Source organism: Octodon degus, unplaced genomic scaffold, assembly GCF_000260255.1.
Source record: "Octodon degus isolate 3935 unplaced genomic scaffold, OctDeg1.0 scaffold00034, whole genome shotgun sequence".
Taxonomy (NCBI): Eukaryota; Metazoa; Chordata; class Mammalia; order Rodentia; family Octodontidae; genus Octodon; species Octodon degus.
Window position 1 is genome coordinate 18,293,828 of NW_004524610.1, and position 10,627 is coordinate 18,304,454.

Below are 10,627 nucleotides of genomic sequence, written 5' to 3' on the forward strand. Positions count from 1 at the left end.
TGTTGGGGAGCACAGGACATTGGGCAGTGGCATGGATCCAAACAGAGGTGAGACGAGAGCATGTCATCTAGGAAAGACTTAAAATAATAATTGAAAGCTTTATGAGGCAACAGATGATTCAACTGAAGCACTAAGAAATAGTATCATCAATGAGAAAGGAAATCAACTTCTATGTGTACCAAAAGGGTGTAGGAAAAATGAGGAAAATTTGATTTGTTGAAGTACAAATAGGAGTGTTCCACAAGAAGTGCATTAATTATTATTAAAGGCAAACCTGCAAATAAAAAATAAAATCCAAATCACTGGTCGCAGAATTCAAAATTTACATGTAGTAAAGGAAAGGTAGCAAGAGTCAAGTTATGGCCTGTCGAATATTTACTCCATGGACACTATCTATAGAAGCACCTGGCCAGTGAGTGCTCAGTGATCCCTGTGCACACCATAGGGTTCTGTAAAAATGAGCTATATACAAATCTGTACACCACTCCGCCAGGGCATGTCTTAGCCCCCAGGGAGCGAGCCACAGAAAGCAGGATACCTGAGGTTTCATGTTTTTAGTTGCCTGATCAGAATCCCAAATATACATTTCAGGGTTGGTTTTTTGTTTTTAAAGATACTTTCCTTGAATATGTGCACTATGGCTAAAATAAAAAAAAAGAAAGTAAAAAAATAAAACCACCACTTGAAGGAGCTGACCCTCCCCACCCATCCAAGAGCCTTCATGAAGCTCTGGTGTGGTGAGGACGCTCCGCGTCATGGTTGCAGCCCTGATCATATCACTGGCTAAGGCTCTTGGTTACTTTTAAAAAGGAGGATGAAGAAGAAAACAGGAAAAACAAGGCCCTGAATGCCAAAGGAATTTTAGTGGGTCAATGTGCCTCCACCACTTAGAGAATATCTCTACAACCACTGCACAGGCTGGGCTACCATGGTGTCCAAGATACTGGGAAGGCCTCTTCCTCCAGGTAGATGGCACCGTGCAGCTCTTCAATGGAGCCCAGGTCCTCCCCAACTCTTATCCTTCAGCACTGGGAACAGGGGAGAAATAACTGTCAATAAACACTGAGAAAAAGGCCTCTTTGGGATGTCTTTCATCTTACTTCTTTCCAACTCCGAGGGCAGAAGGGCTCCATTCTCAAGATTCTTGGGGTCCTTCTCTTGGATGGTGAAGATCCAGTCCCCGGCGTTGCTGCCTCCTGATGCCTGGCCATCTCTCTCCGCATCTGAGTCCTTGGAGCTGGAGTCATCATGTCTCTGATTGGCCTTCTACCTCTTGTACTGTTGATGAGCTCAGTCAGATAGGATGTCTTCTTGGCATTGCGAATGATGAACTTCTGCTTCAGCAACTCTTTCGCTGTAGGTCTAAAGCTTGACTCCTTATTCAGACAAGCCTCCACGAACTCCTTGAGAGGCTTACTGTAGCTTCCCTCCAGCACTGGGGGGTTGTTCTTTGGAATGAGGAACAGAATCCTCATGGGATGCAGCTCGGAATGGGGCGGCTCCCCCCTCGCCAACTCTATAGCTGTGATGCTCAGGGACCAGATGTCCACCTTCAAGTCGTAGGCTGACTTATTTGACGACCTCCGGCGCCATCCAGAAAGGGGTGCCCACTAAGGTGTTCCTCTTCATCTAGATATCGGTCAGGCCGCTTTGATATCTCTGTGGATCTTCTTCTCTGAGTGCAGGTTCAGAATATCTCTCTATATGGTGATGATCTGAGTCTTGTCTAAAGGGCTAGGTTCTTTATTATCAACAACTTCATATGAGCTGTCACACTGACTCAGCACTGTGATTACTTTTTTGTATTTTTAGGGAGGGGCCTACAGGGTATTCAGGGTCTCACTACTGGATTGGACGCGTAGTGATCCACCTGTTTACAACCTCCCAAGAACTGGGATTACAGGTGCGTGCCACCACACCCAGTCTCAATTGCCGTCTCCCTGCGCCCTGGGGATGGCCTGAGGATTGAACCCCTGGCTCCTGTGCCTGGTTGCAGGTGCTTTAATCTGCTGACCTATTTAGCCAGCCCAGCACTGTGACTTCTTGTTGAATATCTTCTATCTCATCTTCACCTCCAGGTCAATGATTTTTATGGCAACTACCTTTTGAGTCTGACTGTCAATGCCTTTGAACACCTCACTGAAAGAAAGAGTCCTTTGCAATCTTCTCTAGTTTTGTAAAAAGCTGGCAGGCCCCACTGCACTGCACTGGAGAGTGTGCCATGGTGTGGGACAGTGCTTCCTGCCCTGACTGCAGGGCACAGTGAGCAGGCCGTGGGGCTCAGCAGCGTATGGTGACAAGCGCAACGCCTGGAGCAGGCGAAGCCGCGTGGCCTGAGTGAGGAGCCGCCAGCACGGGATCGCAGGAGCTGGAGAGGGCCTGGGCCAGTGTGCTGGACCATGGGGAGCTCACTTTTCAGCCCTGACTGGCTTTGAATTTGTAATGATCCTCCTGCTTCAGCCTATTGAGTGATAGGATTACAGGCCTGTACCACCACACATAGCTAGAAACATTTTAAGAGTGTGATAATTCCTTATAGACTCAACCAGTGACAGACACTTTGCTTAGAAGCCTACATTTTCCTTTACTGATGACAACCTGTACCTTTCTTCAGAATTTTCCAAAAAATGTTCTTAGAGAAGTTTTGTGGAATCCCCAAGGAAGTTATGCTACTCTTGCTGCTCTCAGAGTAGTCTGAGTGTCTGGAAAGCCCTCATTTAACACAGAGGGCTTTCTTGCTGCTTTTTGAGAGAAGTTAGAATAAAATGAACTTCAGTTGTTGAAACAAAGGTTATAGTAGGCAATTTGCTAATTTCTTTTTTTCAATAGTGGGAAAGACTAGCAAAAAGATAGCTATACATTGGCAAATGAATATGACAGTGAGTTTATTTCCATTTGATAAAGAACAAATAAAAGGAAAAGCAAAAGCAAATGAGACAAGAGAAGCACAGCAGGGAAATGTGAAAGGAAGTTATGCTCAGAGAAATAGATCAAGCCACGTTGTCTGGCATTTTTTTTTCTAATATCTTAAAATTACTCTTTTCTTGGGAAAATGACTCTCTATTCTCATCATTCAGGGTTATGGGGGAAAGTAGTGTTGATGACAGAACTGAACTTGAGCCCTGCTGTTAGATACATGTAATACAGGTACAGCATTGGGAGCTGGGGAAACCACTCCCCCCCTTGGGGGTTGGGACACCCTGGGACCATTCCTCCCTAATCACTCCCCTCCATCCATTTGAGCTTTGGCAGTACCTGAGGAGAATTCCATATAACCTCAGAACAAAGCATACACATGTCCCTTTCTTCCTGACAGTGCCATTCGTCTGCATGGTATGTGGTATTCATTTTCTGTTAGCCCAGCACCATTTTGCTGCACATGACTTACAATAAACATAGATGCTTGTCCCTTATCATCAGGTGTAAACTTGGCAGTTCTCTGCTTGCTGTACACAAGAGCTTAGCATCGACCTGTTGGATCTACCACAAATTTGGTGAGCCAGCTAGGAGACAGAGACATCAGCAGCCTTCACCAGACATAGGAAAAATCAGAACATCCTGGAGATCTCATCAGACATCAGCCAGGAGCCAGCAATCACCAGACAACAGCCAAAGAAGCCAGCCAAAAAGGGAGGTAATTTCTCTCTTGGGGACACTTTCTTCTTTTTACAAGCTGCTCCTTTTTATACGCTTGTAGACTGTACAGGACAGATTCTCTGGATGAACAGCAGATATGGTTCTGCTGTTAGGGATAACTAAATGGTGGTACAAAAGGCTTTGGCCTATGCAGGCACCATTGTGCGAGGGCTCCCATACATTGAGTGGGTCCATTTATGTGACCCTCATTTTCCTGGCAGCATGGGGTTCTCTCTAAGTAGCTGTGGTTTCCCATACGCCCACAGAGATGTAGCTGAGCTGAGCAGAAGTGAGGGGAGTGGCACATATGTGTTCTCAGCACCTGCAGCTGGCTGGGGGCTGGGACAGAGTCCTCCAAGCCTGATGTTTCACCTGGAACTGGGAGGGATGGGCCTAGTCTACATAACGTTATTGTCTTTTGTGTAGACTTGAGCAGCCACTTGCATAGCACCAATGATGTGTGTTGAACCCTGTGAGTTATAAGCTCACATGGAGTTTTTCTTCCTTCTCTCCCTTACTTGAGAGACACCCCTCGTTCCCATTCAACTCCTGCTCAGGCTTTCATCTATTGGAGAATTCAAATTATATGGGTTTGTGGTGCTGAATAATGCAGGGAAACAGATAGGAGTACATGAAAAAGAAATCTGTGCATTTTAAGTTCTTGTGCAGTGTGGAATTACTTCTCTAATGCTAGCCTTTGCCTTATTCTACTTGGATTTGTTTTAGTTATTGTAACTGTGGTCTCAGAGATGTGTAACTTATGTTTGCTAATTGAATTTTCACCCTGCTTGACTTTTACTTTGGGGTACTGTTACCAGACATGAATGCTTTGTGGCTTGATCTAGTGAGATGAGGGTTTTTAGCGAGACATTTTATTTTCTGTTCTTAGACTGCTGGATAGTGGGCTACTATTATGGTCTGTCTAGATATCCCCCCTAAAACCTCATGTGGTTGGTCATAGGTGGGGCTTTTTCAGAGATGGCTGAATCCAGAATGTGTGATGATAGGATTGACTCATGATGCAGTGCTAGGCTCAAGGATACTAAGAGTGCTACTGCGACCCCCTCCCCCCCAGCCTGGATAAAATAAAACAGCAGAAAGACACTGTTAAGCCCCTTGTTTAGTTGCCATTTTCATGGCATGAACTGTTTCTTCTGTGTGATGGCTGTTTGCCGTGACACCCTGCCTTGGAGCCAAGCCGATTACAGACTGAAACCTCAAGTAACTATGAGCTAAATAAACCTTTTCCCCTTTAACTTTGAGTGTCAGGTATTGAGAAAAGTAACTAAGAAAGACTTTATCTGTGGAAGTGCTCTCTTCCCAGCCAAAGGCTGGGACCACATTTACAGGAAACTGTTAGGGTTTTTGGAGGGTTCTACTCAGTAAAATGCTTGTTACCCTCCCTAGACTGGATGTTAGGTGGTTTTAAATTGGCTAAGAGGCCAGCCAGTAAAGTTCTGGGTTTGTTAACCAGAAGATGAGTTGTATTTATAGGAAGAAATCCAATAGGCTCAAAGGAAATGGCTAGTGCTCATCACATGTTTATGACCCTTCAGTGAGGCCTTGCAATATCCCAGTCAGTGGGCTGGAGAATAACTCAGAGATAGGACTGTAAAGAACACACAGCGAAAGTTCTACTCCTACTTACAGTCCCATTATGGGAAATGCCTCTCCTCTTGCTTCTGATAGTGCCTCAGTCCCTGGAAGTTACAGCTCATTGTCCTCCAGAAAAGCCATCTTATATGCTTGGGTAATAAAACATGGCTGTTTCCACTTGGGCAAAACAAGATGTAGCCACCCTTTGGCAGCCTAAAATTCAATGCAATATTTCATTTCCTTATTGTAAAAAACAGGAAAAAAGGTCAGAGCTGCCTTAGGTTCAAGCTTTTATGGCTTTCTATCAGAGGCCTGATTTATGCCTTAGAACTAATCCTCCCTTAGGAGCTGAGGCTATTGAGAAGTCTCCTGTCAGTTTCTCCTCCCCACAAGCTACTTCCTTACCTATCCACTCAGCCAGTGCCCTTAGGAGATAAAGGGCACCTCCTAAGCCTGCCCCCATACCAGGTCTGGGTCTGCCTACCATGCAGGACCCTAGATTCAGGAACTCAATCTCTAAGCCATTCACTACTCTACTGATTCTATCAGTCTTTTTCTGTTTTGGCCATTCAACAATTCAAGGAAAAACTGGATAGATTTTCTGAGGACTCTGAGAAGTTTACTGATGGTTTCCATACCCTAACAATGGCTTTTGATCTGACCTGGTGAGATATACAATTCCTCCTGGTTTCTTGCTGTACATCAGTAGAAAGAGGATTATAGGAACTGCAGAAAGGCTAACAATGAAGCTTTGGTAGCTTCACCTTCTGATAGTCAGCCAAATGCTATGTTATCTGTACCCTGAGGGCCTGCGTGGAACTCTAATATAGGAGGAGGAAAACCCAAATGAAATTATACATCAAGGCCATTTTAGTGTGTATACACCAAGAACGGCCCAAACATGTGAACTAAGATAAGCTCAGGTCTACCAGTTAAGGCTTTGATGAAAATCCAGCTGCTTCTCAGCTCTGGTTTGAAGAGGTACTTAATCAACACACTAGCTAGAGAAGGTCAGAGCAGCCCAGCACAGTATTTATTAGTCAGTCAGCTCCAGACATTAGCAGGATGCTCCAGAACTACAATAGGGCCCACTGGCAGGGACAAGTTACTGGCCAATGTGGCTTAGCTGGTCTTTAATAAAGGTGATGAGGTAGTAGACAAATGAGTTGAATAATGAAAAAGGGCAGGCTAAAGCCATGCCTTCTGTAATGGGTAAGGGTCAAGTCTGCAGCACAAGGGGAAACTGAGGTAATCAAAGAGTGATGGAAGCAAGTCACAGTGTTTTAAGTGCAAGTGTGACTGGCGCACTGGGCAATGATTCCTTGATAGCTTCCAAATTCTTTCCAGGCCTGTCAGAGCATGGAGGAAGAAAACCCTTGGATGGGAGATTGTCCTCACTCCCTGAGCCAGGGAAGAATGCCTGGACAGTGAGCGATGGTGCCGGGGGCAGCCATTTCTCCACAATGCTGGGGTGACTTATTCCAGTTTCTTATTGGGGTGAGCTTTCATTCTGTAGGCCTTGAAGGAGTTAGCTGGATAGCTTTCTTTATACTTCTCTAAGCTGCTGTTTAGATTTCCTTTTCAAGCTATCTTTATGGTGATGCCAAGGTGTTCCACACCAGTAAGTAGAAGAGATACACTCTTTATACTCAGGGCCATTCTAATATTCAAATCTCTGACAACCCCATGTCCTAAATGCTAGAGTCCCAGTAGTGACCCATGGGGCCCAATGTCTCTGTTGGGTATTAATCCCCAAGCATTAGATGACATCCTGGGTAGGGCTATTAAGGCCACTCTAGTTGTCATTCAGGTAGAGGACCCTAATCTGGATCCTCACAGAGGATATTATTACCTTAAGAAAGAAGTTAGGCAGGGCCTAAAACTTGTTACCCACAAGCTTTTGGCTACAGTGTTACTGGTGCATGCGAGTCCCTATGCTATATATACATGGTACCAATAGTCAAGCCATTAGGAGAATATTGCTTAGATCTCAGAGGGATCAAGGAGGCAGTGGTATCCATACATCCTTCTACAATAGGTCCCAAGGGACAATAAATTGTTCTTTGTCCTTGATCTCAAAGATAACTTCTTCCCCATCTGTGTGTATCCTACCCCTCAATACTGGTTTGCTTTTAAATGGAGAGGCCTTATACAATTCTTCGGCCATTGGGGTACAGGGAATAGACAGGTGGATTCACTTCTCCAGGGTAAAACCTGAGACACTAGAAAATGAACAAGAGGGAACCCAGTGGGCGACTCTTAGTTTCTTTTCAAAGCACCATTCAACCTGCTGAATCTGATAAGTAAACCTACTCTCTTGTTTGCTACATTTGAGTCCCAAGGGACTAGCTGTCCTAACTGCCAAAACAGAACATTCTTCTGCAAAAGAAAGATGTACCTTTTATGTTAATCAGACTAAAACAATAAAAAAATACAGCAGAGATGGCAGCTAACCATGCTTCTATGATGTGCAAAGAACAGTACCCTGGCCAAATATCTGGAAGTAAGGAACTTGACCTACTGTCCTGGACATGGATTTATTAATGCTTTTTCTCCTTTGGCATCCCTCTAAGGTTTTTTTGCGACCAGGTCTCTCAATGAGGAATAATAATACCCTGGGGTGGCACCCCCAGGTCATTTTTCCCTAATTACTCCCCTCTATCCACTGGAGCTTAGGCAGCCCTCTACATAACCCCAGAACAAAGCACTTGCAGCCCCCCTCATTTTTCTTCTCTTCCTTTTTTTTGACATAGGGTCTTGCTATGTAGTTCAGGTAGCTATAATACAGGTAGAACACTGGGAACTTAGGAAATCTTCCCTCACCAGGCTTGGGTGGCACCCCAGGGTCATTTTTCCCTAATTACTCCCCTCTATCCACTGGAGCTTAGGCAGCCCTCTACATAACCCCAGAACAAAGCACATGCAGCTCCCCCATTTTTCTTCTCTTCCTTTTTTTGACATAGGGTCTTGCTATGTAGTTCATTTAGGCCTTGAAGTTACTTCATATCCCAGGCTGGCCCCAAACTCTTGGCAATCTTTCTGCCTCAGCCTCCCAAGTGCTGGTATTACCAGCATATGGTACTACAACTGACCTTTTTTGTTATTAAGCTGGAAAACCTAATTTGTCTGCACAGTGTACAGTGCTCCTTTTCTGTCATCCTAGCATCATTTCTCTATTTATAATCTTGATAATGCAGCTGCTTTTCCTTCACCATCAGGTGTACATTTTGAGTTCTTTGCTGTACACAGAACTTGGCATCTACTTGTTGGATCCATCACACACAGACAGCCATGGACACCACCAGGAAATGTGGCACCTTGTACAGCAACAGCATCCCTACTCCTGGGAGGGTGCAACATCAGATGTGTGTAAGAAGAGTCAGTAAGTGGGAAAGATCTCTGTAAACACAGATTATGAACCCAATATACGAAAAATACACATCAGAACCACAAATGGTTTCATGAAGCTTGTGTCTGTTTTCTGGTACTTCACTTCTCAAGAGGGGAGAGACAATTCCAGATGGAAGAGGTCAGGAAATGCAAAGGAAATAATGTAGAGATGAAAATTAATACAGAATGGTTCAGCATTTCTAAAATATACTATGGGACCTACATTTTCCTTATTAATCAACTGAAAATACAGAAATCCTCTGATAGTTTGAATGCTGAATATTTTTTTCTTTCCTTTTTTTTTTTTTTTTGGTGGATTGAACTCACACCCTTGCGCTTGCCAGGGAAGCACTTATTCTACTGAGCCATCTCTCCGGCCCCTCTAAATATTTTCTAAATTCATGTAAGAAATAGCAAAGGTTTCTTAGTGGAGCTAGTTGATATTCCTATGCACACAGCTATAATCACGACTGCCATCACTAAGATGATGTATGCTTGGGCAGAGAGAATGCTGCCTCTGTCAGTAGTCTCAAACTAGGGGATTGCATGCTACAGTCAATATTTTTTTGCAACAAAAAATGTTACAAAAAGTACACACAGGCTAGGCATTGTGGTGTACACTTGTAATCCCAGCACTCTGGTAGGCCAAGACAGGCTATCTTGGGCTACACAGTAAGATCAAAATAGGCCTGAACTACATTGCCAAACCTTGTTGTTAAGCTCCATCCCAACAAAACAAAACAAAAATACTTAAATTTCATCTGATACCTTTTCTTCATTTGCTGCCATCAAAGACTCCACAGCCTTTTTCATTTTTTGTACTTCAATATCTGAAAATAATACATTAAATGAGAAATCAATTTTCTTATTATATACAAGATACTTTTCAGACTGAAATGGCTTAAGGTAAAATGTTAATGATTTGTTTTAAATGGTTTTTAAAAGGTGCAAATTTAGTACCCATAAACTCTTTAGAGACTGTCTAAAAGATAAATGTCTCATCTCATCTAAATAGCTGTCGTTCCAAGAAAAACAACAGATACTATCTTCTCTAACAGCAACATTTTCACCATAATACTGAAGATCACTCTTGGGTACTGTAAATATAAAAACAGATTTTTTTTTAATAGAAAGAGGCTATAAAACAGTAGGCGAAAGCAATGAATGGTACACATGATGACCAAAGCAGAGAGAATGATACTCAGTTATAAACACAACACTGACACGTATGGGTAGAGCCTGATGGAGCGCAGCTTTTACATGAGTAGTCATGCTCAGAAGCTGCGTGTAGGTTCCATAGAGAAGTGTAAGTACTTTGCTTCATCAATAAACTCCATTTCCCACAGTGGTTTAAAATATTTCAAGACATAATAAAGTAAGCTAAGGTGATTTTCCTTAAAATTTGATATTCAAGTACGAAAGTTGCTACTTGAATAATAAACACTAAAATATTTTAAACTCAAAAGTTCAGCCAAAAATGATATAAACTATAAAAACATCTGAAAATATTCACAAAAAGTTACACGCTTTGAGAAATACACTAATTTTTAAAACACTATAGCTAATACTGACATTCTAAATTATAAATCAATCTTTTGCAAGTATCTTTGACTTAATGATTCAGTGTCTGAGGAAAAATATCCATTGATAACTTATCTTTATGTGTCATAAGTAATCCAGGCTGGATGAATCAGCCTAAATAAAATTCTTTTATGAACCTCAAGAGAATATAAATAAGCACCTAATATAGATCTCAGCCAAATAATGGACTTCAAAGCATGAAAAAGCAAAAGCAAAGTTCAAAAGGATCTTTTCAACTGTGGTAAATCTTAAACAGTAGGTTTTTATAACAGTATAAATGCTATTTTCTCTTCTTTGCTGTATCATCTGAGAAGACATTTCTGATCTCTACCTCTTAACTGTGGAGTAAGAGGGCTGAATGAGGCAAAGTGTATGTAGTGATCTTTTCCCCTTGTTTTTATTTTCTGTCTAGCCTCTGTTTTGT

General features: G+C 42.7%; 1 pseudogene; it reads right to left on the bottom strand.

Annotated features, from left to right (window-relative positions):
- Positions 1–861: 861 nt before the first annotated feature.
- LOC105742057 lies at positions 862–7,399 on the bottom strand (annotated as a pseudogene).
- Between the last annotated feature and the right edge of the window lie 3,228 nt (positions 7,400–10,627).